This window comes from Ambystoma mexicanum, chromosome 6p, assembly GCF_040938575.1.
Source record: "Ambystoma mexicanum isolate Mex_15411 chromosome 6p, UKY_AmexF1_1, whole genome shotgun sequence".
Lineage (NCBI taxonomy): Eukaryota > Metazoa > Chordata > Amphibia > Caudata > Ambystomatidae > Ambystoma > Ambystoma mexicanum.
In genome coordinates this window covers 1,150,103,615-1,150,127,635 of record NC_090935.1, presented here as the reverse complement: position 1 = coordinate 1,150,127,635, position 24,021 = coordinate 1,150,103,615, and the positions used below count along the sequence as shown (strand labels likewise).

At 47.4% G+C, this 24,021-nt stretch overlaps 1 protein-coding gene across 1 annotated transcript in view; it reads right to left on the bottom strand.

The window, feature by feature from the left end:
• PGM5 (phosphoglucomutase 5) overlaps positions 1 to 24,021 on the bottom strand; it is a 1,026,992-nt gene that overhangs the window by 458,375 nt on the left and 544,596 nt on the right. The gene's annotated exons all lie outside the window — the stretch shown is intronic.

The following is a 24,021-nucleotide window of genomic DNA, read 5'->3' as shown; positions in this document are numbered from 1 at the left end:
GTGGTGTAGGTCATTTTTTTTTTGGGGGGGGGTCGGAACAGCTGTCCCTGCAGCTGATGCAACCAAAAAAAAAAAAGACTGCAGGGCTGTGGTGGTGTCACCCGCAACATCCCGCTCACTATAGTGAGCGGGGGTTGCGGATGGCACCCCCTCAGCAGACCCGACCCAAAAAAAAAGACTGCAGGAGCTGCCGGGGTGTCCCCCGCAGCCACCGCTCACTATAGTGTGTGGGATATTGCCGTTGACAACCCCCGCAGCCCTGTAGTCTTTTTTTTTTTTTTTTTGGTTGCGTCAGCTGTGGGGACAGCTGTTCCAACCCCAAAAAAAACTATAGTGAGCAGGGGTGGCGGGGGACACCCCTGCAGCTGACCCGAAAAAGGAAAAAAAAAGGACCATGCAGGGCCGGTTCCCGATCACGGAATTGAAAGGGAACTGGCGTTGCAGGGACCAGCGAGACTGAAGGAAAGTTAAGTAGGGGGTTGGTGGTGATTTTTTGGGGTGGGGGCGGTTAGGGTTTCTTGTGATTTGGGGTTGTTTTACCTTGAATGACTGAATGGGAAATGTATGAACAATTTTGCATTACATACATTTCTCATTCGGTCATTTCCGTCGCGGTTATTTATGCCGCGGTAAAAACAAACCCAATTCCTAAATTAAGTGTTGGTGCACACAAGGCCAGGGGGCTAATAACAAATGTGTGGGAGGGGGCAAATGGCTGTACATTCTCAATACTATTGTGCATCTACAGAACTGAGGCTAATATAGGTAAGCAATAGTACATCTCCTGTTTAATATATGAGAAGCTATGTTGGGGGCAATGGGATGAGCTGTAGAGGTGAACATAAAATCCATAGTACTAACTTATTTACATGGCCAACTCTTAGTTCTGGAACTTCTGCCAGGTGGCTTGGCACCCTCAAATTACCAGGAGTGGTGTTTAAACATGTTCTGGTGGAATGAGCCTCCAAACCTCAGCGGTACACTTCAGCACAGCTCGAGTTCACAGCACAATGTGTTGACTAATTTGAGCACCACAAAGTCACTGCACTAGAAACTGCCCTCAGTGAAAACTGCTCAAGATCAGAAAGCATGGTTTACCCCCTTTCTTAAAAAAAATCAGCATTTGATTGATCCACTACCAATGATTACACATGCACCCCGACTACCATGTGCACCGCCCCCAATCCCTCTTGTATCTGTCTACTTGCTTGTCAGTCTAGTTTCTATCCTGCACTATCGGACAAGCTGCTGTTCTTTAAGACCACTATCGTACTGAGGGGTACAGTATAATGGCCTTTTAACACACCATAACAAAGACATCTATTATATTCACCTGCATATATGTATATATATATCATGTTGCATACCTTTGTAAATAATAGAGGGGGTTGATCTGATGTGGGGTTATGCCCAGTATGCTGGGTATGATATGATATGGCATTTATAACGCGCCTTTACCCAAGTGTTTCTAGGTGTGACAAGACAAGGAGGGGGAAACAGAGGAAAGACAAAACAACTATTTTGCTAGGCCTTGTGTCATTCATATCGTGCAAATGCAGGTAGGTGGACAAGTGCTGAGGGGGGAGGTGGGGAGAAGTGCAGGTAACTCAAAAGCACACCCAGCGAATGGCTCAGTGCAGGTAAATCAGAAAGTGCAGCCAACGGGTGGCTCACAAGTGCAGAGAGAAGGGACTTTAGGGTTGCAGATACAGACCACAAGTGCTAGCGGAGCCAAGAGGCAGTGCAAAGTGCAACTGGACAAGCAGGAGCCTGTGCCCAAGTTCAGAGGGTGGCCATGTGACCAGTGTGTGGAGCAGTCGGGACATCAGCAGGGGAGAGGAAGAGAGAAAGCGGAAGCGAAGAGGAAGGTCTTGAGTTGCTTCCGGAACCGGAGGTGGTTTTGCTTAAGTTTGAGAGAGGCAAGGAGGCTGTTGCAGAGGGAGGCCCCAGCCTAAAATAGAGATCTGCACCCAACACTCTGCTTGGAAAAGTGACTGACCATCAGAGAGTTGGATGTAGATGAGCAGAGAGCTGGAGAAGGGAGATGTTTATGAAAAGAGAGTTGGAGGTAGTGCGGTCCCAAGCCCCAGAAAGCCTTGTGGGCAATGTAGAGGGTCTTGAACTTGATCCTTGCTGCCACTGGGAGCCAATGAAGAGATTTCAGAGCTGGAGGGATAGAATCCCTGGGCTTGAGGCCAAGGACAAGTCTTGCAGTCATATTCTGGATAGGTTGTAGAGGTCGGAGAGTAGAGGCAGGAAGATTTAGAAAAAGGTTGTTGCAGTAGTCCAGCCTAGAGACAGTTAGCTTCTGGGGGAAAGTGAGGAAAGGAAGAATACCTCTGAGGAGGTGCATCTGATAGTTTGACTTCTTAGAGACGTCAGAGATTTGAGAAGAGAAGGAGAGGGTGGAGTCCAATATGACCTCATGGTTCTTAGCCTCACAGGTAGGAGAACGAAGAGGGGCCAGAGTGGGCAGCCAGAGAGAGAGAGAGAGAGAGAGAGAGGAAAGGAGAAAGCTGGTGTTCCGATGAGGAGGATCTCAGTCTTACTGGCATTAAGGCAGAGATCATTGGCAGCACACCATTCCTGAATTGCGGCCAGACAATCAGGAATGAGAGAAGCAGAAAAGGCGGCCGAGGGGAGCCTGAAAGACAGCTAGGTGTCATCCGCATAACACTGAAAGTTGGAGCAGAAAGCAGCAATGCGGTTGGCAAGAGGTGCCAGGTATTGGTTGAAAAGCCAGAGAGAAAGGTTAGACCCCTGGGGAACACAACAAGTAGAGAGAGAGATAGAAGAGAGAAAAGACCCCAGTTGGACCTAAGAGGGTCATTCAGTGAGAAAGGAGGTCAGCCAGGTCAGAGCCTGATCAGTGATACCCAGGTTATCACAGAGGCAATTGAGCAGGATGGTATGGTTGACCGTATCAAAAGCAGAAGAAAAGTCGAGGAGAATGAGGACAAAAGGAAGGTTAGAATCAAGGTTAGAGAGCAGGTCTTCACGGGTGTTCAGGAGAGCAGGTTCTCTGCTTCTGGCAGCTCTGAAGCCAGACTGGTGGTCATGGGGACAACCAACAGATTCAGTATGCAGATTAAGCTGGGAGATAGCCAGCTATTCCAAGAGCTTGCCCAGGAAAGGAGTGATGGAGATCGGACGATAGTTAGCCAGAAAGGAAGGATCGGCAGAGGGCTTCTTTAGGAGAGGGTGCACAGGAGAGTGCTTAAGGGGGCAGGGGAAGGTTCCAGTGGCAAAGGAGTGATTGCATAAATCAGCCACGACTGAAGAAAAAGTGTTAATGTGGTCCTTGATGGTTATGGATGAACGGGAGAGAACCTGTTTTGACGAGACTTTCATAGATCGGTGTAATGCTCACCTGGTATCCATGTGGATGTCACTCAGCCTGTTCTGACCTCTTACAACCTCAAACCCTTCCCTGGAGGCTATTCGACTGGAGACAGGGCCTGAAACACAGGATTGGTAGAGTTTAACTCCCTATTGTCTCTGTGTGCTTGAACCCCTTCTTCCCCGGGGTCCAACCCTGCCCTTTGATCCACAGCTCACCTTGTTTTCTTGGATAGTGTGCTCTCCGTCCTGCTTTCAGCGCAGGGGCGTGTTGATTGATGCGGGCTCGTTGCTGCCTAGTTACTTCACTGGCAAGAGTCCGACAGGTAAGTATAATGAGTCTTTTGAACAGTTGTCTAACTTCGTTCCTTTCCTTCCTTAGATGATGGCCGGCGTCCAGGGATGGCGGCGTGCTGCTGAGATGAGTAGCACTGAAGGTGAGTGAGAGCGCGATGCACCCCTTTCGTATTTGCATTGAACTGAGTTCTTTTTCTGTGTCTTTTAGGTGCCGCGACGTTTTCAACGTGGATGCCAGTTATGAAGAACAAATGTGGTGGGTAAGTGCGGTGTGCGGCGCCTCTAGATGTTTCCACGCTAACCTGGAGTGTCTTTTCCCTCTTGCAGATGGATGAGAAGTTCCAGAGACAAAGTTTCCCCAGAGCGGCTGGGATTCAGGTAAGTGTTTGAAGCTCGTACAGTATTTAAAAATAAGCGAAGATTTGCAGAATGCTTACTAATGCCTTTTTTCTGTTCTTTTCGCTTTTCCTTAGGAAGCGACGTGCCGGCATGTGAATGACACCGCCGAAGATGCCCGCAGAACAGAAGGAGAGATGAATGATGGGCAGAAGCGCTGGAAGGTAAGGCTGTTCCTAACGGTGTTCTTGTTCTTGCAGGAGCTGAGCACAGAAGAAAGATGCAGGCCTACTGGAGACCGATCCGAACATGGTGAGTGTCACGCTGCAGGTGCAGAAAATGCAAAGCATGTTTCTCAGCCTGGGTGTGGCTTAAATAGTCTCTGGGTATCCCAGGTGTCTCTGGGCTGAACCACACCCAAAAGACTAGACCGCACATGCAGTTCTAGGAACCAAATGTGTGGGGGCATCCATCTTGTCCCCATCAATGCACTACAAGTCCAATCCCCAATGTTATCCTATGGGAGTGAGTGAGTCTGGTGCCACAAGCGCCAAGTCTGTCTCCAAGTGGGTCTTTGGAGGGATGGAGAGGCCCTTGAGGGCTATGTAGGTGATCGTGGCCTGGCTCCAGCCTGACATCTTGGAGGGCTGGGGACATGAGGGGCAGGAATCATGACAATCGGACTTGTATAGAAACATTAGGGTGAAGAAAGGAAAAGAAGGGAGGAGGACAGACGGCCACAGGTGGGCCAGGAGTGGAGGAGGAGGAAGAGGAAGAGGAGGTGGACAGGATGTCCTGAGTTTTAGTGATGAAATGAGAAGCCACGGACGTACAGAGGCCCTTGGAGGGAACAAGAGAGGTAGAGCATGCAGCAGGATCTGACAGCTCCTTGCAGATTTTGAAGAGTTCGGCCGAGTTGTTAGATGCAGCAGAGATGCGGGCTTGGATGTGGGCTCTCTTCTTGGTAAGGACAGAGAGTCTGTATTGCCTTTGGAGCAGACAGCAGGCCAATTTGTCAGAGGGTGTACCTGATGCCCTCCACTTCCTCTCAGCCACTCTGCACTTGCGTTTGAGGGTGACGAGGTCAGAATCGTACCAAGAGTTGCACTTGGATTTGGGCTTCAAGCAGATCCTCATAACAGGGGCAAGTAAATCAAGAGTGTTAGAGATAGAAAGATGAAGGTTAGACAGGGCTGTGTCAGGATGTGAGTCAGCCAAAGGGTGCAGAAGAAGGAGAGAAAGCAGCGGAGAAAGCCTCAACTGACACACGCTTCATGGGTCGGATGAACGAGAAGGTAGGTGGCAGTGCTGAAGTTGGTTTGGCCTGGGGGGTAGAGAGAGAAAGGTGGGAGGAAAGGAGAATGTGCTCACTCCAGGATAGAGGAGTGTTCAGAGGTTTGGAGAGTGGGAGGCCTGAGGAGATCAGAACATCCAGGGTGTTCCTTGTAGAGTGAGTCGGGCCAGAGGGAAGAATGAAGAGAGAGAGAGTCGCAGGTTGCGAAAGAGTCCTGAAGAAGGGCAGGTAGCATCCAGGTGGATGTTAAGGCCTCTGAGGAGGAGAAGTTGAGAGGTAGAGGCGAGGAGGGAGGAGGAGTGGTCCACCGACTCAGAGAAGAAGGAGGCAACCTGGCCGGCGGCCTGTAGATAGTGGCCACAGTGAGAGAAAGGCCAGGAGAGATAGAGAGCCTGCAGACCAGGCATTCAAAGGTGTAGTAGTCCTGCATATGAATGAAAGAAGCAGGGATCCACTCTGAGAAGATCAAGGCTACACCCTCCCCCCCCGCCGGGCCGGTTGGTTCGGGGTTCAGAGAGGATCTTGTAGCCATAAGTAAGGAGAGTGTCAAAGCTTGTGACATAGCTAGCTGTGAACCAATTCTCAGTCAGACCGAGTACATCCAAATCGAGTTCTTCCAGGAGATGGCAAATGTCAGCGGAGTGTTTCGCAGCTGAGCGAGAGTCGAGAGTAGCAATGTGGAGCAGGTTGCCCCCTTTGAAGGACTTCCATGGAGGCGGTCAGAGGTACGCCCTGCAGAAGTATTACAGGTGCCCAAGGATGGACAGAGGAGGAAGGAGGAGAAGGCAAGCTAGCCAGGGAGGAGATGGGTGCCAGAGAGGTGGCAGAGGAAGGAGGCAACTGGGTGGCTGGAGAAGCAGCAGATGCAGCCGTAGTGGTGGCAGAGGATGGAGTTGAAAGAGGAGCCATAGAGGGGGAAAGAAGGGATAGCAGGAGAAGAAAGGAAGTTGAGAAGGCACGGGAAGCGACTATCAAAAAAGAGAACGTTGGCCTGAGGGCCTTGGACCAAGATGGTGCAGTTTAGGTAGACATTAATGATGGTCTTGAAGGAGTGGAAGGGGGCCAGGAGGGCCTCTCACCAGGTGCCTCAATTAATGGGCAAAGAGGAAAAAAGAGAGCAAACAGAGACCATATGGGAGGTACATAGGCCTGGAAAGGGAACGACAAAGAGAATGTCGGTAAGGGTCTGTTTAGAGGAAGCACTGGTGTACGTATCAGCGATAGGGAGGTCTGGGTTGGAGACAAGGATGTACCTTTTGAGCATCTTCCTGACAGACCTGGTGAGAAGGATAGGGTAGTCGATAGAAAAGCAGTTAGAGAAAATAGATAAGACAGAGAGCACCATAGAGGGTTCAGAGAGGAAGAGTAGGGTGGGAGAAGGGAGGGTGGTGTGGGGGAGTAGTGCTGGGGAGCAGGCAGGTGGGGGAAACCCTAGAAGTAATGAATGAACACAGCAGGGGTGCAGGCAGTATAATGTAAGCCAACAACCGTGGAGAAAAAAGTCAAGAACAGTACACAATAGGTCAGTGGTGGGAGCTAAGAAAGAGGGGGGAGAGGGCCTGCAGGGAAAGCTGGGAGCACAGCCGTTAAGAGAAGGAGGGGTGTGTGCGGCCGAGTAGAGAGAGAGCACACGTGGCCTAAATTGCGAGGGGACAACGTGACCTAAAATGTGCAGGGTTGCACACAGCCTAAGTAAGAGGGTATGCACGCAGCCTAGAGTTGTGATGGAGCGCACGCAGCATAAGATGTGAGGGAGCAGACGCAGCCTAGGATGCGAGGGAGTGCACGCAGCCTAGAGTTGTGATGGAGCGCACGTGGCTTATGATACGAGGTAGCACACACAGCCTAAGATGCGAGGGAGTGCATGTGCACCTGTGGTGCAAGGGAGTGCAAATAAGCAGGGGCAGGGGGTGCAAGGACATGTCACAGGGGAAAACAAAGCGTGTGCAAGAGTGAGAAGGGGCAGCAAGTGTAACAGGCTAACTCTCCCCGCACTCTGGAGGGTGAGGTCAACCACACTCGCTGTCTATGCCGAAACCCCATCGCCGCCAAACACCTGTGTCGCTCAACGCTGTGGCCTTGTCCTGCAAGGGCTTTGCCATAGAGGGTCCGTACATTGGTTCTTATAGGCACGGAAGTGTGAACATAGTGAAGAGTGCTACGTATAGTCGGGTAGCATCTCCTGTGCACCTTCGTCGCTCAACACTGTGGCCTTGTCCTGCGAGGGCTTTGCTGCAGAGGGTCCGTACGTCAGTCCTCATAGGCCTGGGTTCTTAAAAGGCACAGAAGCGTGGATGTAGTGAAGCATGCTACATATAGTCGGGCAGAGTCTCTTGTGCAGCTGCATTGCTCAACACTGCGGCCTCTTCCGGGTAAACACAGTATACATAGAATATAAAGATAAGCTAGAGGAAGAGTATTTTGGTAAATCCTGTTCCATGTTGGATTCGAAATATGGCTTTTGTTGAGAAAAGATGAGTCGATTTATTTGGGGAAAATGTGCGATGCTTAAAAGAAAGTTATGATATATTTTTGCCATACGTTTTTTACTAATGGCGGAGGAAACGTTTTTTTTTCTTATAACTTTGAAATACACTAACATATCTCATCATCGAAGCAAATACCCCAATCAGACATACTTCAGAGGCTGTAAGTGACTAAGAAAACATCTCTGCTGCATCACAGTCTAAAATATGATACATTTCTGTGCATATTTCTGAATACATTTACCGCTGGGCTTCCTTCCTGGTGCTCCATATTTCAGCCATGTAAACAATACTTTACTTTTATTTGTGTCTTTTGTGATTTGTCTTCAGGTTGGAACATGCTCTTGTTAAACTCTGGTTAGCATTGAAAAGATATAAACATGTCACGAAGGCCATATCCCCTGGTTCTAGTGGTGTGCTCACATGCCCATTTATGGCACCAAACCACCTTTAGTTTAAGCTGTTAAGCACTTGGCTGCAAAACCTGAAGATGTACTAACGGACCCCGTCCTGAAACACTTTCAATGATAAATGGACTATTTTATGAAAAACAAACGAGTAGACAAATGAAGTCTGTCACACGGAACATAAAGGCCTCAACAGCTCAAAAGACGAAAACAAGTCATTGGTAGAATACAAAAGCACCAGGGTTGGCACTGGCACGCTGAAAGAAACACCGCCCTAGAAGCGCTTACGCACTGAGTAAACATTTCAACTTTGCTCTATGGAGCTGTTTCGACAGGAAATGTAGGGGTGCTTGCCTGTATCAGCTTCCATGCAGACTACACATGTATTATAGGAAATACTATCAGTAATGAACAAAGGGGGTCCGTTGGGAGTTCAGTGTTGGCAGCAGTAGGGTGGTCAATCCACCACTTTTCTGAGGAAGTATCGAAGGTCCGAATTCCACCCAATATTATAGAATCTACCAATACAACTAGTCAAGACGAGGGGAGATGCATTCATATTATGAGGTGACTTCAGTCTAGTGCTTGATAAAATATCAGTGAGATCCTTTTAGGTCCTTCTTGGGCCAACACCTCCATGTGGGAATTCAATAACATGATGAAAGTGCATACATTGAAATGTATCGGCTGATCGACAGTAATGACGGAATGTACTTTCTTACAAGAGGCGTAACTTTTGCCCTCACACAGATAATATTTCTACATCAGACTCTTTTTAGGAAAATCCAATCTCGGACCAAGCTCCTGCATCCCTGGATAGCATAGTGGAAAATCATGTTAAAACCTTAAACCATTGGCCCCTTACTACCTCCCTCCCAGCTAGAAGATAAGGCTAAGGAACATGTGGATACGGAAACTGCCTTTTCTGGCAGAAAGGTCGGAGACAGCAGCAATACAAAGAGGGTGCCAGTCTTTTAAATGGCATTACACGCAGGGGCGGGAGGAGGTGATCAGCCACTCCCCTTTCAAGAATAAACCAACAGAAAAGCCTTTTGGAACACCACAGTGAATGAGATTGAAAACAAAAATGCCCGCTCAACCAGACGAAGATGGTGAGATACTCATGATAATCAAACGGTGCCTGTGACTGTTGTCGTTAGAAAGAAACTAAAAAACACTCAAGTGGGAAAAGCATTGGATCAATTTTTGATGACGCCTGTGCAGTGATGGCCACAAACCGGCGGATAAAATGTTGGTTACTTAAGTTTCATACATAGTTGTACTGGGAAGGTCTATCACCCAAAGTGGAAGACGCAAGTAGACTTTTCTTCAGGATAGAATTGTCACGATTGTAACAAACAGATGTAAACAGACTGGATAATGGAATTACTATGTAACGGCTGCAACGGGACAGATGATATTTGGTGAAATCGCCTGGTTTGGATGGCTTTCCAGCGGCGTTCTACATTGCACGATTCATCTTCTTGTACTGATTCTTTGCAGGGTGTTTAATGACTGCATAGAAAGGAGCAACTATGTGAATGATGAAGGCACTAATGACATTAATACCTAAACCAAATAAGGACCATTGGTCTGATATCCTCATTGATTTGAAATTGATTCCAAACATTTTTGGCAGAAGTTTGAAATTTTCCATTGGACAAATAATCTACCATTCCCAAGCAGGATCTACTAAGGTCCAGTTTGGTACAGGCAACATGCGACAGTTTATTCACATTTTGAGTCCTATTTACGGATCTACATTGAAAGACCGTAATGGAAAAGCGTGAGTTACAAAACAGTGGAGCTGACTTGCTCGCATTTTGTAACTCAAGCTTTTCCGAATGTGCCTTTTTGTTCCCCGCATTACATTTGATGTATGCGGGGCACACCCCTGCAGCCCCCACAGCCCATAATGCTAAACCGGGGGAGCGGGTGACATGACCTCCGCTCCCCTTGTGCGGCATTATGGGCTATGTATTTTTTTTTTTTTAACGTGAAAAATGCACTCTAAAAGCGCAGTCAGCTTTTTATGTACGAGGTTATGGGCCGAAACGATATTTAGTAATAAATGATCCGGAAGCAGTATTTTTGTTTCATGTCGACAGCGTAAACTAATCACATCTGAATTCCACTTCTGCTTAGGGGATAATACATTTATCAAATTGTTTCAGACACTACATTATAGGGTCTCACGTAAAATCCTAGCAAATAGAAACAAAGCAGACCCCTTATTCCTGGAGAAGGCTGCCCCCCTCAACCCTCTGTTCTTCACCTTTGCAATTGGTGCCTTAGCAGCACATATATCTGCCAAGACCAAAGGATAATGCGTGTGGGCACTGGTGTCAAAAAGCACATACTCTGTGTGCTGAAGTAAGATAGTCTTTATGGGAAATCCATGAGTCAGTAGACCTTGTAATGGAAATAAAGTAGTTCGGGGGTGGGGTCGGGGTATCGGGTCACAAAACAAACTGGAGTAAGTTTGAGATCCTCCTCTTACTAAAACCTGCTTTAGAGAATGTATTCCCAAAAGGGAGATAACATGGGCCAAAGGTGGCATTAAATATCATGGTATACCTTTTGGGAAGGATCTGAAAATATTTTATTTATATTACATTTGCATAGCACACATGCAGCCCACGGGCATCGAGGCGCTGTTACTTGCAAGATCCTTAGTTACAGAGTTACAGAGATGGTTAACATTTGTGGGACACAGTGGGAACCAAAATTGATAGCATCATTTCTGATATTAAACTGGATTGTAGAATGTGGAACACACTGTCACCGACTCTCTGGGGCAAAATGAATGCATCTAAAATATACATTCTGTAAGAACATTAAAATACACATTGAAACGCGTGCATTTGCCTATATATGAAAAGGAATACAGAGAAATGGATACGGTGTGAAACACATTTCAGTGTAGCGAAGAATGGAGACCTAAGTTGTCATGACACATAATGCTCAGGAGGGTCCAAAAGGGGAAATGTGGATTCCCTGAATGTGATGCGGTGGCCCACCACAAATGACCACTCTGGCTCAGATGTACGTCCAAAGGTGTTTATTTACCATAGACTGGTTTGGGGTTTTGGGCGATAGGGCCGTCCCTCCCTGGCTCAACTTCCCCGGCCTTTCCCTCCTCCCTAGCCAAGGCATACGTAAGGGGGATGCTAGCTCTAGTGAACAGTGCCACCTGTCTATAGGGTCTTCCCACTGAGACTAATGATGTTTTCCCTAAGAAGGTGGCTACCTGTCTCGCTAGGGGTCTTCTAGCAGTCCCTAAACCTAGCCCATTTAGTACTCTAGGGGTGTTATAGGATGGTGCCTCCTTCCACCTGTTCTTCTTACCTGGACCTTCCCTACACTAGGTCCCAAGATGTTCTCCTCCCACAGTACTACTGTCCCTCTGATCTCATACTCCACCTTCCTACCTCCACCCTTAGCTGTCCCCCACTCTTCCTATTCATCCATCTCCAACAACCATTCTACTACCAATATCTTTGCTTCTATCTCCTTCCTTCCTCCTCACTACTACTCCACCTTCTACTCTCACTCTACGGTTGCCACTGCTTCCTTGCTACAAAAACTACCTCTCTGCTGTTCCTACTACCACTACTACGTTCACTAACTCTCTCCTACTACTGTCACTTCCAATGCTGTTGCTACCACTCACCACCCTCCACTACTGCCAACTACCACTTCCTTCTGCTACCACCACTCCCAACTACTACTCACTTCTACTCTTTTGGTATTTCACAAACGCCTTACTCTCATACACAAACACTCCACAGACCCCCCTCTCACCAATAGCTTCTGCACTCCTGTTGTGCTATCCTCCTCTGATCTCTCGGACGTCCTCCTCCTGTTCTCACTCAACTAACCCACACTGAACCCTCCACATACACCTACTTAAATACCCAACCCTCTCCCAGGATTGGCCATTGACCTTATCCAATAGCTTACCTGACAGAAGAGACGTGACGGGGGCAGACTATGGGGAGGGCTTAAAAGGGCTTGTAAGCCCCATCCCTTCTTCATGCCCACCCCTTCTTCATGTACTACTGCTGCCTTTCTAGCATGAGTCATGTAGTGATCCACAGAGAACTGCTGTGCCCATGCCTTTTTGCAGGCCTAGTTTTTATTCCATCTCCCCGGCGGGCTAGTGAAGTTGTTACTGTGGCCTCCATGAAGGTCTTTCATTACTAGAAGTCCCTGATGGCTAGTGGTGGTTCCCTGAGTGCAGGCTCCAGTAGGTTTTGTCAGCTGGAGCCGCACTCTTGCTATGTTGCGTGATGGAGGTTCTTCCCGCGCTGACTCCACCTACCTGTCTATCCACTCCGGTGCTCTGCAGGCTACTGTCGTGCTGGACCAACTGGCACAGCCTGGCTTCCCCACATTCCGTTGCGGCTCCAGTGCTGCCCACCTTCCTCCGGTGTCTCCATACAGCACTGTTAACCCCACTGCTGCACATGAAGGTAAGGAGGGGCTGAGAGCGGGTCTGTTCGCAGACATTCTAGCACCTTCTGTGGCCTGTCAACTCCCTCCCTCCCCTGACAGGACGTGTTTCTCAGCCTCGTCACATAAACTTCAAAAATATCGCCAAGCATTGGTGGCAAATTCTGCTCACTATCACTGAAGGATTATCTGAAAAGAGACCAGGATGGGCACAGCTAGAATTATACAATATATAAGGAATACTCTCAGTGGAAAGGCATGAAAAACAAGCACATAGATCCTACTATCAAACTAACAGCAGAAGATTAGAAGATCACGGCTGAGGTGCGAGTGATCTTCTTACGCAACACTCTACGTAGGGGTACCGAGCTATTAAAATACATAACAGGAACCGTTTGTGGAAAACCTGCATATCTGCAAATATTAAAAAAGAGCTGTTTGGAAATGTGGTAAAATAGTCATTTGCAATGACTTAATAACTTTTCAGATCCTCTCGAGAAGGGTGGAACTGAGATATAAAGCCATGAAAAGTATTTTGGAAAGAGCCAGGAGTGAGCAACGCCAGCAAGTCCAGCAGTAGCCTAAATTGTGTACGCTCCTCACAAATCATTTTCTATTATTTGCTGTTTTGTTTAAAACTGAAAATGATGAGACATAAATCACATAGGAATGGGTCAAATTAAGAGATGCGTGGAAACAGGAACTGGCTGATGACATGTCAACTGAGAAGTGGGAACATCTGATCTATGTAGTGCTTACATTCCAGTAAATCAGTATTTTAAATATAGGCACCAATAAATAACTTTCAAATTATTCTGCACCCCTCTAATGATGCCTTACTTGTGTTTACAGGATAATGGACAATTTCGGGGTGTAATTTGGCTGGGAGGATAGATAAAGTGTGACCCCCTCCTGCCCGGATTACTATCGCCCGCTCTCCATTACTCCTTTCCTGGGCAAACTTCTGGAAAAACTGGCCATCTCCCAGCTTAATCTTCACACCGATTCTGTTGGTTGTCTCCATGACCATCAGTCTGGCATCTGAGCTGACAGAAGCAGGAAAACTGCTCTCCTGAACATTTGTGAAGACTTGCTCTCCAACCTCGACTTTAACATCCCTTCTGTCCTAACCCTACTCTATCTCTCTTCTGCCTTTGACACAGTCAACCATGCCATCCTGCTCAACCGTCTCCATGATAACCTGGGTATTACGGATCAGGCACTGGCCTGGCTGACCTCTTTCCTCTCTGATCGACCCTCCCAGGTCCAACTTGGGTCCTTCCTTTCCTCTTTTTCACTCTCTACCTGTGGTGTTCCACGGGGGTCTAAACTGTCTCCCTGACTTTTCAACCAATACCTGGCACCTCTTGCCCACTGCATTGCTGCTCTCTGCTCCAACTTTCAGTGCTATGCGGATGACAGACAGCTCATTTTCAGGCTTCCCTCTGCAAACTCTTCTCCCATCTCTGACTGTCTGTCTGCTATGCAGGAGTGGTGCGCCGCCAATGATCTCTGCCTTAATGCCAGTAAGACGGAGATTCTCCTCATCGGCACACCCACTCCCTCCTTTCCTGTCACTCGCTGGCCGCCATTGGCCCACTTCCTGCACCCTCTTGTGTAGCTAAGAACCTCGGGTCATCTTCGACTCCACACTCTCCTTTTCTCCTCACATCAAGAAGTCAAACTACCAACTGCACCTCTTCAGATGTATTCTTCCCTTCCTCTCACTGTCTCTAGAGCTCTGGTTCTGTCTAGGCCGGACTACTGCAATAGCCTCTTTCTTAATCTGCCTGTTTCTACTCTGCGCCCTTTACAACTCATCCAGAACAGGACTGCGAGACTTGACCTTGGCCTCAAGCCCTGGGATCGTATCTCTCAACCATGAAATCTCTTAATTGGCTCTCTGTAGCTGCAAGGATTACATTCAAGACCCCCTGGGTCCACATTACCGTCAACCCTCCCTCCGTTAATACCTTCATACTCAAGCTCTTCGCTCCTCCGCCTCCAACTCCCTCAGGGTCAGTCGCTTCTCCAAGCAATGAGTTGGGGGCAGATCTCTTTCCTCGGCTGGGGCCTCCCTCTGGAATAGCCTCCCTGTCTCTCTGAAACTTGAGGAGAACCATCTTCGGTACCGGAAGCACCACAAGACCTTCACTCTTCCTCTCCCCTGCTGATCTGTCTGCTTCGACACCGGACACCTCGTTACCCTCTGATTTTCAGGCCCAGGTTCCTGCCCTCCCTAGCCCCACACCCACACTGCTTCCTTGCATCCTTTGCACTTGGGTCCGTATCTGCAACGCTACAGTCCCCTTACTTGGACTTATTGACACCCCCGTCTACGCTTTAACCTTGCACTTGCCACCTTGCTGGCTGCACTACCAGATGTTGTTTTATCCCTTGCTCTGCACTTTCCACTCCTCCCCCACCTCCTTGTACTTTTCCCCCATCTCTCTCCCCGGCACTTGCACGTTCTCAATGTCACTGGGCCTACTAAGATCGTTGTTTTTGTCCTCCCCTGTACCCCCCCTTGCCTCGTCGCGCTCTGAAACACTTGTGTATGAGCAGGGGCGTTGCTAGGGGGGGGGCCAAGGGGGCTATAGCCCCTGATCTTTTGGTTGTAGCCCCGGATAGAATCTCAGGAGCTACAGCCAAAAGACTAGCTAGCCCCCAGTCCCAACAGTTCCGACATCAGCTTAGCCCCGGGTCTTTTCCAGACCTAACAACTCCCCTGTGTATGAGCGCAATACAAATAAAATATCATATCATATATCAATGCACTTGTCTCGACAACAGGATGATGTTGTGCGACATGAGTGTGACAACACGGGTATGTCGACTCAGCCCATCATCTTTCTAGGGTTGATAAATTGAGCACCACAAGTAGATAATATTAGTGACAAAGATTGTTGCAGCACTTTCAAACTGGAAGAATCAGGTATGAAATAGTACATGAATCACTAAATTGGTGTTATTTTTATAATCAACCGAACAGCACGCTAAATTATGTGATTGGAATTGCTAATTCTGGAGTGAAACTATTAATAGATTGTACCTAGTGTTAGGCACCAACACCTAGAACTCTCCAGGTAATATTGACACCTTGATGGTGTAAAATCAACAATATTTTGACTACTGACTTGTTTGTGGCAAAAACACATTTTATCACTGTGGAAAACCACGAAAAAGCCTAGTAATTACAATTGGCTTCAAGATCTAGTGACACTCTCTTCAGTTGAAGAGAAAATGCACAGCAGAACACGATGCCTTATTGATTATACAGCTATTTGTTTGTCGTCAACATTCTACCTACTAAATCAATGTGATGTCTTTTCTGTGTATAGTCTTTTTTTTATTTTGTTATGTCTGTCTCCCCATGACCCTCATCTGAGTACTTTCTTTGTCCATTACTCTCATTTCATCAAACACATTCTTGATAGGTGATGGCTATTATTGCAAATGTTCTTCACTCTTCTTTGGATTTTATGATAGCTATTGTTAACATAATGCTGTCTTTGCATAGTTAGGTCTTGCATACAATTTGTATTTCCCTTGTGCATTTTATGAAATGTTGTATTATGTCCACATTTAATAAACTGTGATACAAAAAGCGAGCAGGGATTATTACATGCATCAAATAAGCAATGCTTGTTCTTCCACATATTTTGATGGAAATTCTGATTAAAATGTGTAGCTATTGGTTTGAAATACAGGCATACGAGCACTTGTAGCTCACCTTGAATTTTCTTTCTGTGTACTACTGGGGAGGGCCTAACTTAGTGTTAAACTATGGCTTCATACATGCGTCTAACCTGTACTTCACAAGTTCAAATCCCTAGCACGGCCGACTTCATCCAATAAACTAAGTACTGTTATCTTGCGCATTAGCTCCCCAGTGGTGCGTGTGGTGGCCTCCCAGCCAATCAGGACACTCAGAAGGGGGGTCTTTACCTCATGTTAAAACCCCAGTTGCGAGCCTCCTTGTAAATGGGAGACCATCATCTTCCCAACCCCCAATTTCCACATCCCTAACCCACCCCAACCTTTCTTACCTGGCGCTTCCTTGTCCCGCGCTGCCCGTCGCGACAATGGCCAGTATGGAAAGGGAGAAGGGACTATATATGTTGTTCCCTTCTCCCTTGTCCATTGCGGTCATCTTGGTTTGTAGTTTTTATCAAGTTGACAAATGGCAAAAACACTGTTTCTTAACTTGGAAAAAAAACTATTAACATTTCAGAAAGAGCATTCTGAGATGATACTAGCAATGAATCCCTCCAGGCAAGGACATTACCGGATCTGGTAATGCCCCGGGGCTAACGTTAATTGTAACTTGGCCCCAGGGCATTACCTCAACAAGTAATGCGCCGCCCATTAATGTTTATTGCTTAAATAATATCTTCTATTAAAGCACCTAGCGGCATGGGGAATCCTGCATGAACCACTATATAAAAACGGATATTATATTATTTCCTATGTTTGGCAAACTAGGAAATTGGTGTATGCTTTATAAATCAATTTGCTTCCAAAACCGTTTCAAATAACAAAGTTTTTCTAAAACAATGTCAGGTTCTAAAATCTGCAGATTACTGCTACCATGGCATTTTTGGCAATCTATGGGGGTCATTTCCGAGTATGGCGGTAGGGGGTTAACGGCACCGGTAAGGATGCTGGTACCGTTAAGCCCCTACCGCCCTATTACGAGGTCCCTTAGCGGGTCCCACCAGGACCGGCTGGTTTTACAAGCTTGTCTTAGCGGGACCCGTTAAGGGACCATGGAGCTAATAACGGGACCGCAATTTGTGGGCCCGTTATTAGCTCCTTCCCCATTCCCATTGAGCCCTATGGGGGCTCTATGGGGGCTCAATGGGAATGGGGAATGGTTTTCGAAATGGGGACATACTGTGTCCGCATAGGTCGGAATGTCCCAGTAAGTCCCCATTCCGACTACCCGGACCCGGACCCGAGTTTGGAGGCAGCCATGGTGCTAGCAGCACCATGGCTGCCTCCAAACTCGGAATGACCCCCTATGTCTTTAAGCACCATGGCTGCCTCCAAACTCGGAATGACCCCCTATGTCTTTAAGGATTGAGATTCACTTCTAAAGGCACCCCTTTAATTTAACTAACTGGTTCAAGGCCGATGAAAATAAGAACTCCCCCACATCTGCATTTTTTTTGAATGGGGAAAGACCTTCAACTAGGAACTCAGTATATGAGCATGCACGGCTAAAGAGGCAATCCCATGAGCGGGTGTTTTACATAGGCATATGAGATGCCGGGACATATGCGATAACCATTGGGAGTAGGAAAACCATGGAACAGCAAATGGAGACAGCCCTGGCACACGGTTACAAACGTACACATTTCACGATTAACCATTTATGATATATACATATCTATCAAGATTACCATGTGAAGCATTTAAACTATCACTGCACTTGAAAGCGACATTTGGACACATCACTTCTTTCTCTTGCTGGAAACGCTCATCTCGACAAGCAATTCTAGTGAGATAAATCACTGCGAGGCCATGCCTGGCTGTAGAACTACATACATTCAGTGTCACTCATCGAGAAGGTTGCTGTGGAAATTCTGAGTGTGGAACAAACAGAAAAGAAAACATCAGCTCCCTCCATTCCCTTTTTTAATGTTTTTATTTTTCTTGGATTTGGGGAAAAGATTTCAACAAAGGAAAGCAAACGAGAAATGAAGACCACATCGAATACAACACACACTCAAACAAATACTACTAGAAAAGAGAACTAGAAACAGAACCGAATTTCTGGATTCCTGTGATCATTCACACATGTAAGGAGCCTTAATGTTAACTTGACAGAGATGTACCAGGCTACTTTCTAAATATTTTGAAACAATGCAGATACTTTAAAACTGAGCTGCTACTTTAAAAAAAATCTAATACCACCTAAAAAACAATATATACATATTTATCAAAGCAGAGAAAGCAGGGAATACATTAATTGCTACAGTAAGCACTTTGACATGTGCTGTACAAAGCAGTGGCTAAAATTGTCATTGCAAGATGGCGGCCACTGTTTAGGAAGTTGTTTTTCCTTCTGTTTTGGCACAACAGTGTGGAAGGCAACAAAGAAAGCAAGTGTGCTGTGAACAATATGTAGCAAATCCTATTGCAGCAAAGGGCACATCGCATTTCAGCAGAGATTGCAAATGTCAATGGCCAGTACCGTATAGACAAAGGGCAGAATGGGGAATGCAAGGAGACCGAATGACACCACCTAACAGCTTGCATGCCCCTTCTGGGGACAGGAAGTGTCTTGTTGGCGCAATCTTGAAGCCAGATAGAGTGGGGGTGCACTTAGAATAGGGAGTGCCAGTGGTGGAGAGTCAGTAGGGTGAAAACGCAAAAGCAATATATGGCAACAGGATGACAGGGACTGAGAGGTTGAAAAGAACTCGAGATCTCAGAGTGCGGGGAAGTGAGTGACGAGAAAGTGGGTTACCCAATATGGGTGGGGTTATCTCAGGGACCCCCTTACTCCAATTAAGAGGCCAGTATTTTGCTGGTTACCCTAGGGTATCGTCTGCCATTTCTCTGCCCCAAAACTCCCACTACCTCTTAGCAAGGTCGCAACAAATTCTACTTAATTTGGAGGTAGACACAGGCTGGAATTTTAGCACCAAAAACCACAGGTGTCACTACTTTTATCAATAAACAACACTTTGTGCACCATTGTCTTTTAACAGTGACAGTCTTTTTAATTTAAAATCACGTAAGCTTGATAAAACTCTCAGCACATTGTATAGTCATAGTATGTTTATAAAAACATGTTCACAAAACTGTATGCACCTTTTAGGAGACCTGACCAAAGAAGCAATTTCCAGAAAAATAGCAATGGCCATTTCACAAAAAGCGATTTATTTCGTTCAGATTCTTTGACATCTACACTTATTGAATTGAATGCCTTTCTTAGCTTATCCGAGCATCGGGAAATAGCTATCAATCTGTCAGTCCTTTCTGGATGCACCAAGCAGATCTTTTTATCTCCATCCTGTCTCCGAGTTGGATAGATGTTTTTATTGGGGATAGGGTGGTTTTGCCGCAGCAGATTTCATCGAACTCGATTTCTTCAAATTTATTTTAACAAATGTTGCCGCAAATATATGCGCGGGCGGGTTTAGGTGAATAAATAATGTAGTGGGTTTATGGGGGGGGGCTGCGTCTCCCCGCATATATTTGCGGCAAAATCTAAAACTATTTTCTTTTTGATGAAAATCAAACTCAATAAAATCATTTTGGCAAAATCACATAGAACCATTTATTTCATGTGTGTTACCCTTCAACCACATCTTTATTTATTCCATCTATCCACAGAAGAGTGAACAAGTGTTCCTCTTATAGAAATGTGATAGACAAATGTGCCCCAGGCCCCGGGCCGTACGAAGGACGGCACGATAAAGGGCCTGGAAGGTTAGGCGCGGGGTGGGGGGGAAACAGCAAAAGCAGAGGGTAGGGGCGTTCAAATGCCACCCACAACTCAGGATGGCCAGGAAGCACAGGAAATGGCACCAAGGAAAGGTGTGAGGAATAACAGCAGGGGGCAGGGGGAAGCCCGGCCCCCCAAGGGGAGAACAAAGGGCCTTGGGGGTATAAGTAGCCCCAGGAAAAGGTATGAGGCACAAACCAGGTAAGGAGCTCACCTCTCTCGGGCAAGCTCCTAGAGCCTGGAAAAGGGAAGGAAAACGTTCACTCTTGCAGGTTTACTGTTTGACTTTTCCCTCCTTGCAGCGTAACGGCTTGCGTTAGCCGTACATCCCGTATCCAGCTTTCACCTACCTTTGCATCGCCGGAGCAGTGCGGAGAAGACCACTGGAAGCTGGGCTGCTCGTGTGAAGGATCGCCTGCAGCAAAGTTGAGGAGCTGTGGCGTGAGCTGGAGGTCGACCGGACCGGATGGAGAGCCAGGCTGCATCGGCGAAGGCCAGCAGGAGAAGCGGAAGGATCACAGCTGGAGGCAGGCGAGTGGCAGGACCAGCGCGAGCAGTAGAACAGCAGCAGAGGCAGCGGAAGGAGAGCCGGGACAGAGCAGCGGCACACGGCGATCAGCCGCATAATCAAACAACGATACTTGTGCCTGGGCCGTTGCCTATGGAACACGCTCGGGACACGAGCAACTTCCAAGTAGAGGGAGGGCTACGCCTCCGGAACATATCGCTACAGGGAGAGAAGCCGCGACAGGAATCAGGGAAAGCCAGCGAACTTTGGGTAAACGACACGAAGGAGCGGCAGAGAGGGGGTGTGGCTTGTGCAGGGCACAAAGGAGTCAGGAGGAGCGGCAACGCTCGAGCAAGGCCCGGCTGGGGGAGGCATATTTTTCTTAAAGGGACAGGCGAGTAGCAGTGCTTGAGTGCTTGAGCAAAGCAGAACCGCTCGAGCAAGGCCCGGCTGGGGGGAAGCATAACTTTCGTAAAGGGACAGGTGAAATCACTGCAGGCCTGGCTGGAGGAGGGCAATCAGAACGTTTGATACATTTGGCTGCCCAGTATACAATCAAACAAGGAAGGCACGAGCAAACAAATACTGGAGCACAGCAGTGAAAGTGAGAACACTCAAGAAGCAGTAAGAAAGAGGTGCATGGGGCAGAACCTGCAGAAAGAAAGCATTCAGACAAGAAGGATGGCAGAAGAAAGGAAAAAAAGAGCGCAGGAATTCAGCGAATGGGCCAGAAAGGCGGAAAGAGAATATGGGGCCCATTGGGTTCTGGAAGTAATGCAAAAAGAGGAGAGGGCAAAGGTAGTTTTGCCTTTGCTGATTGAGGAGTCCAGCAGCAGTGAAGGGGAGAATGAAGTGCCACAAGGACAGAAGAGGGGGAGAGAAGAGACAGAGAGATCGCAGGACCATTCAGAGGCACCCAGGAAGAAGAAGAAGGAAAAGAACAAAGGTACTGTGAAAAATGATGATAAAGTGGGGAGGCAAATTGTTAACATGTTGAAAAAATGCATCACGGGAACGGGTAAGTCGCCCAAAACGAGTGGCAGGAGGGGCAGAGGGCATAGGGGACTCAGGGAGGAGCAGGGGGTTTCATCATCCGAGGCAAAGAGCAGTGAGGATGAAGAGAAGGATCACCTCAAGGCATGGATGAAATGGAAAGGTGTTGTGAGCAGGGAAAAGCAGAAGGGCTCTGGGCCGCAGGGGAATGGAAGAGGGGCAGGGCGGCCAGGGTTGGAACCCATAGAAATCACGGTCCCAGCACCGCATGGGGCACCAGTGGCACCAAACCCTGGAGGGGTACCGCAGGGTACCAATCCACAGCAAGTAGCACCAATAGGAGCACCAGCAGCACCAGTAGCAGGGAACCCCCACAGGGGGTGGCGCCACCAGGGGTAGCAGCTGCAGTTACAGTCGACAAAGAAGAGGGACCAATCATGACTAAGTATGGCAGACCAACAATGGAAAAGGATGCACAGGGCAGGTCCATGAAGGCAATGGCTTAGTATGTAAATGACAAGGTAAAGGAAAAAATATGGAGAAAAGAGTTTATTGATATTTTTTTTCTGCTAGATTGGAAAAAAAGGGGGATGAACGTGTCAATAGAGGACATAAAAGAAGACGAGAAAGGCCTACTGAGGAGGGGAACAGTAGTAAAAAGTTTTGACAAATGGATGGCAGCCTTCCAGATAATGTCCACCATTATATTGCAGAAATTCCCAGAGGACGGGGTAGCATTGGTCGCATATCAACAGAGGGTGTTGAAAGTTTACAAGGCATTCGAGGGGGATACATGGCAAGAATACGACCCCGAGTTTAGAAAAGAGATGGACTGCTTTCCGGATATGGGTTGGGACGAAGAAAACTTTAACCTTTTATATATTTAACGTGTTCAAAGAAAAATGGGAAACCAGGGAACGGAACTCAGGAGGGCAGCAGAGGAGGCAGTATTGGCAGAATGATTACAGATCTGATTATAGATACAATAACAGAAGATATGAAAATAGCTATGACAGATCTAGGGATCAAAGCTTTCGGAACAAGCAATATGGATCACAGAGAGGGTAGCAGAGCAGCTTGCCACCAACCACGCAGGGGGCGGCAGTGGGAACACTTGGTCAGCACGGGCAGAGCCAGGTCAATGTCGAAATTTTGAAAAAGGGGTACCATGCAGCTGGAGCTGGAAGTGCAAGTTCAGCCACAAGTGCGAGAAATGTAAAGGTGACCATAGCAGCTCCAAGTGCACAAGGGCAACAGCACCCAGCAACAGAAGCAACGAGAAGCGGAACTAGGGGCTGGGGCGAGAAAGGGGCTACACCAGTGAAAATTGAGAAAATGGAAAGGTGGCTCCAAATTTTTCCAGACCAAGAAGCTGCAGAAATAATCAGACAAGGTTTTCAAAAAGGTTTTAACATTCCATTTACAGGGCAAAGGTCACATGATACCCCCAAAAACTTAAAGTCTGCGATGGAGAACAAAGAGATAGTGACCAAATAAATCCAGAAAGGGGTAGAGCTGGGTAGGATAGGGGGCCCTTTTTCAGCCTTGCCATTTAAAGAATTCATATGCTCACCACTAGGGCTGGTCCCAAAAATGGAGAAAGGGGAATACAGACTGATCCACCATCTATCATATCCCCCCCGGGCCTTCAGTCAATGACGGGATTCCGCAAGATGAGGCAACAGCAACCTACTCGGACTTCCAAGAAGCAGTGGAGATAGTCAGGAAGGCAGGCAAAGGGGCATGGATGGCAAAGGCGGACATTAAGTCAGCTTTCCGGCTGTTGCCGGTTAACAGCAAATCACAGAATTGGCTATGTATGCAATAGGAGGGGGAATATTTCACCGACAAATGTCTACCAATGGGTTGCGCCATCTCATGTGCATGTTTTGAGAGGGTAAGCTCATTCATGCAATGGGCAGTCACAGAGGAGATGGGGGAAGCCAGGATGGTACATTACCTGGACGATTTTTTATTCGTAGGGCCCAAAGGGTCGAAACTATGAAAGCCCACTTTGGACACATTTTTAGAGATAAGAAGCCATTGGGGTATCCCACTGGCAGGGGGAAAAACAATGGGTCCAACTCAAATAATCCAATTGCTAGGGATAGAAATTGATTCAAAGCGGGGGGTATGCCGGATGCCGGAGGATAAAGTAGCAGACCTGCTAGTAACAATAAATGACCTAAAAGGGAGAAACAAGGCTACTGTGAGGGAATTGCAAGCATTGGCAGGAAAGCTAAACTTTGTGGGTAGGTTCATACCACAAGGGAACGTTTTTCAAAAAAGCATTGAGCTGAGGACAAGGGGGGGCCAAGATGGGACACCACAGAGTCAGGATAGGAAGAGGAATTAAGAGAGACATGGAGGTTTGGGGGGAATTCCTGAGGTCATTCAATGGGTCAGTCATCTGGCGCTCACCCATAAATGAAGAAGGGAAAACAGTG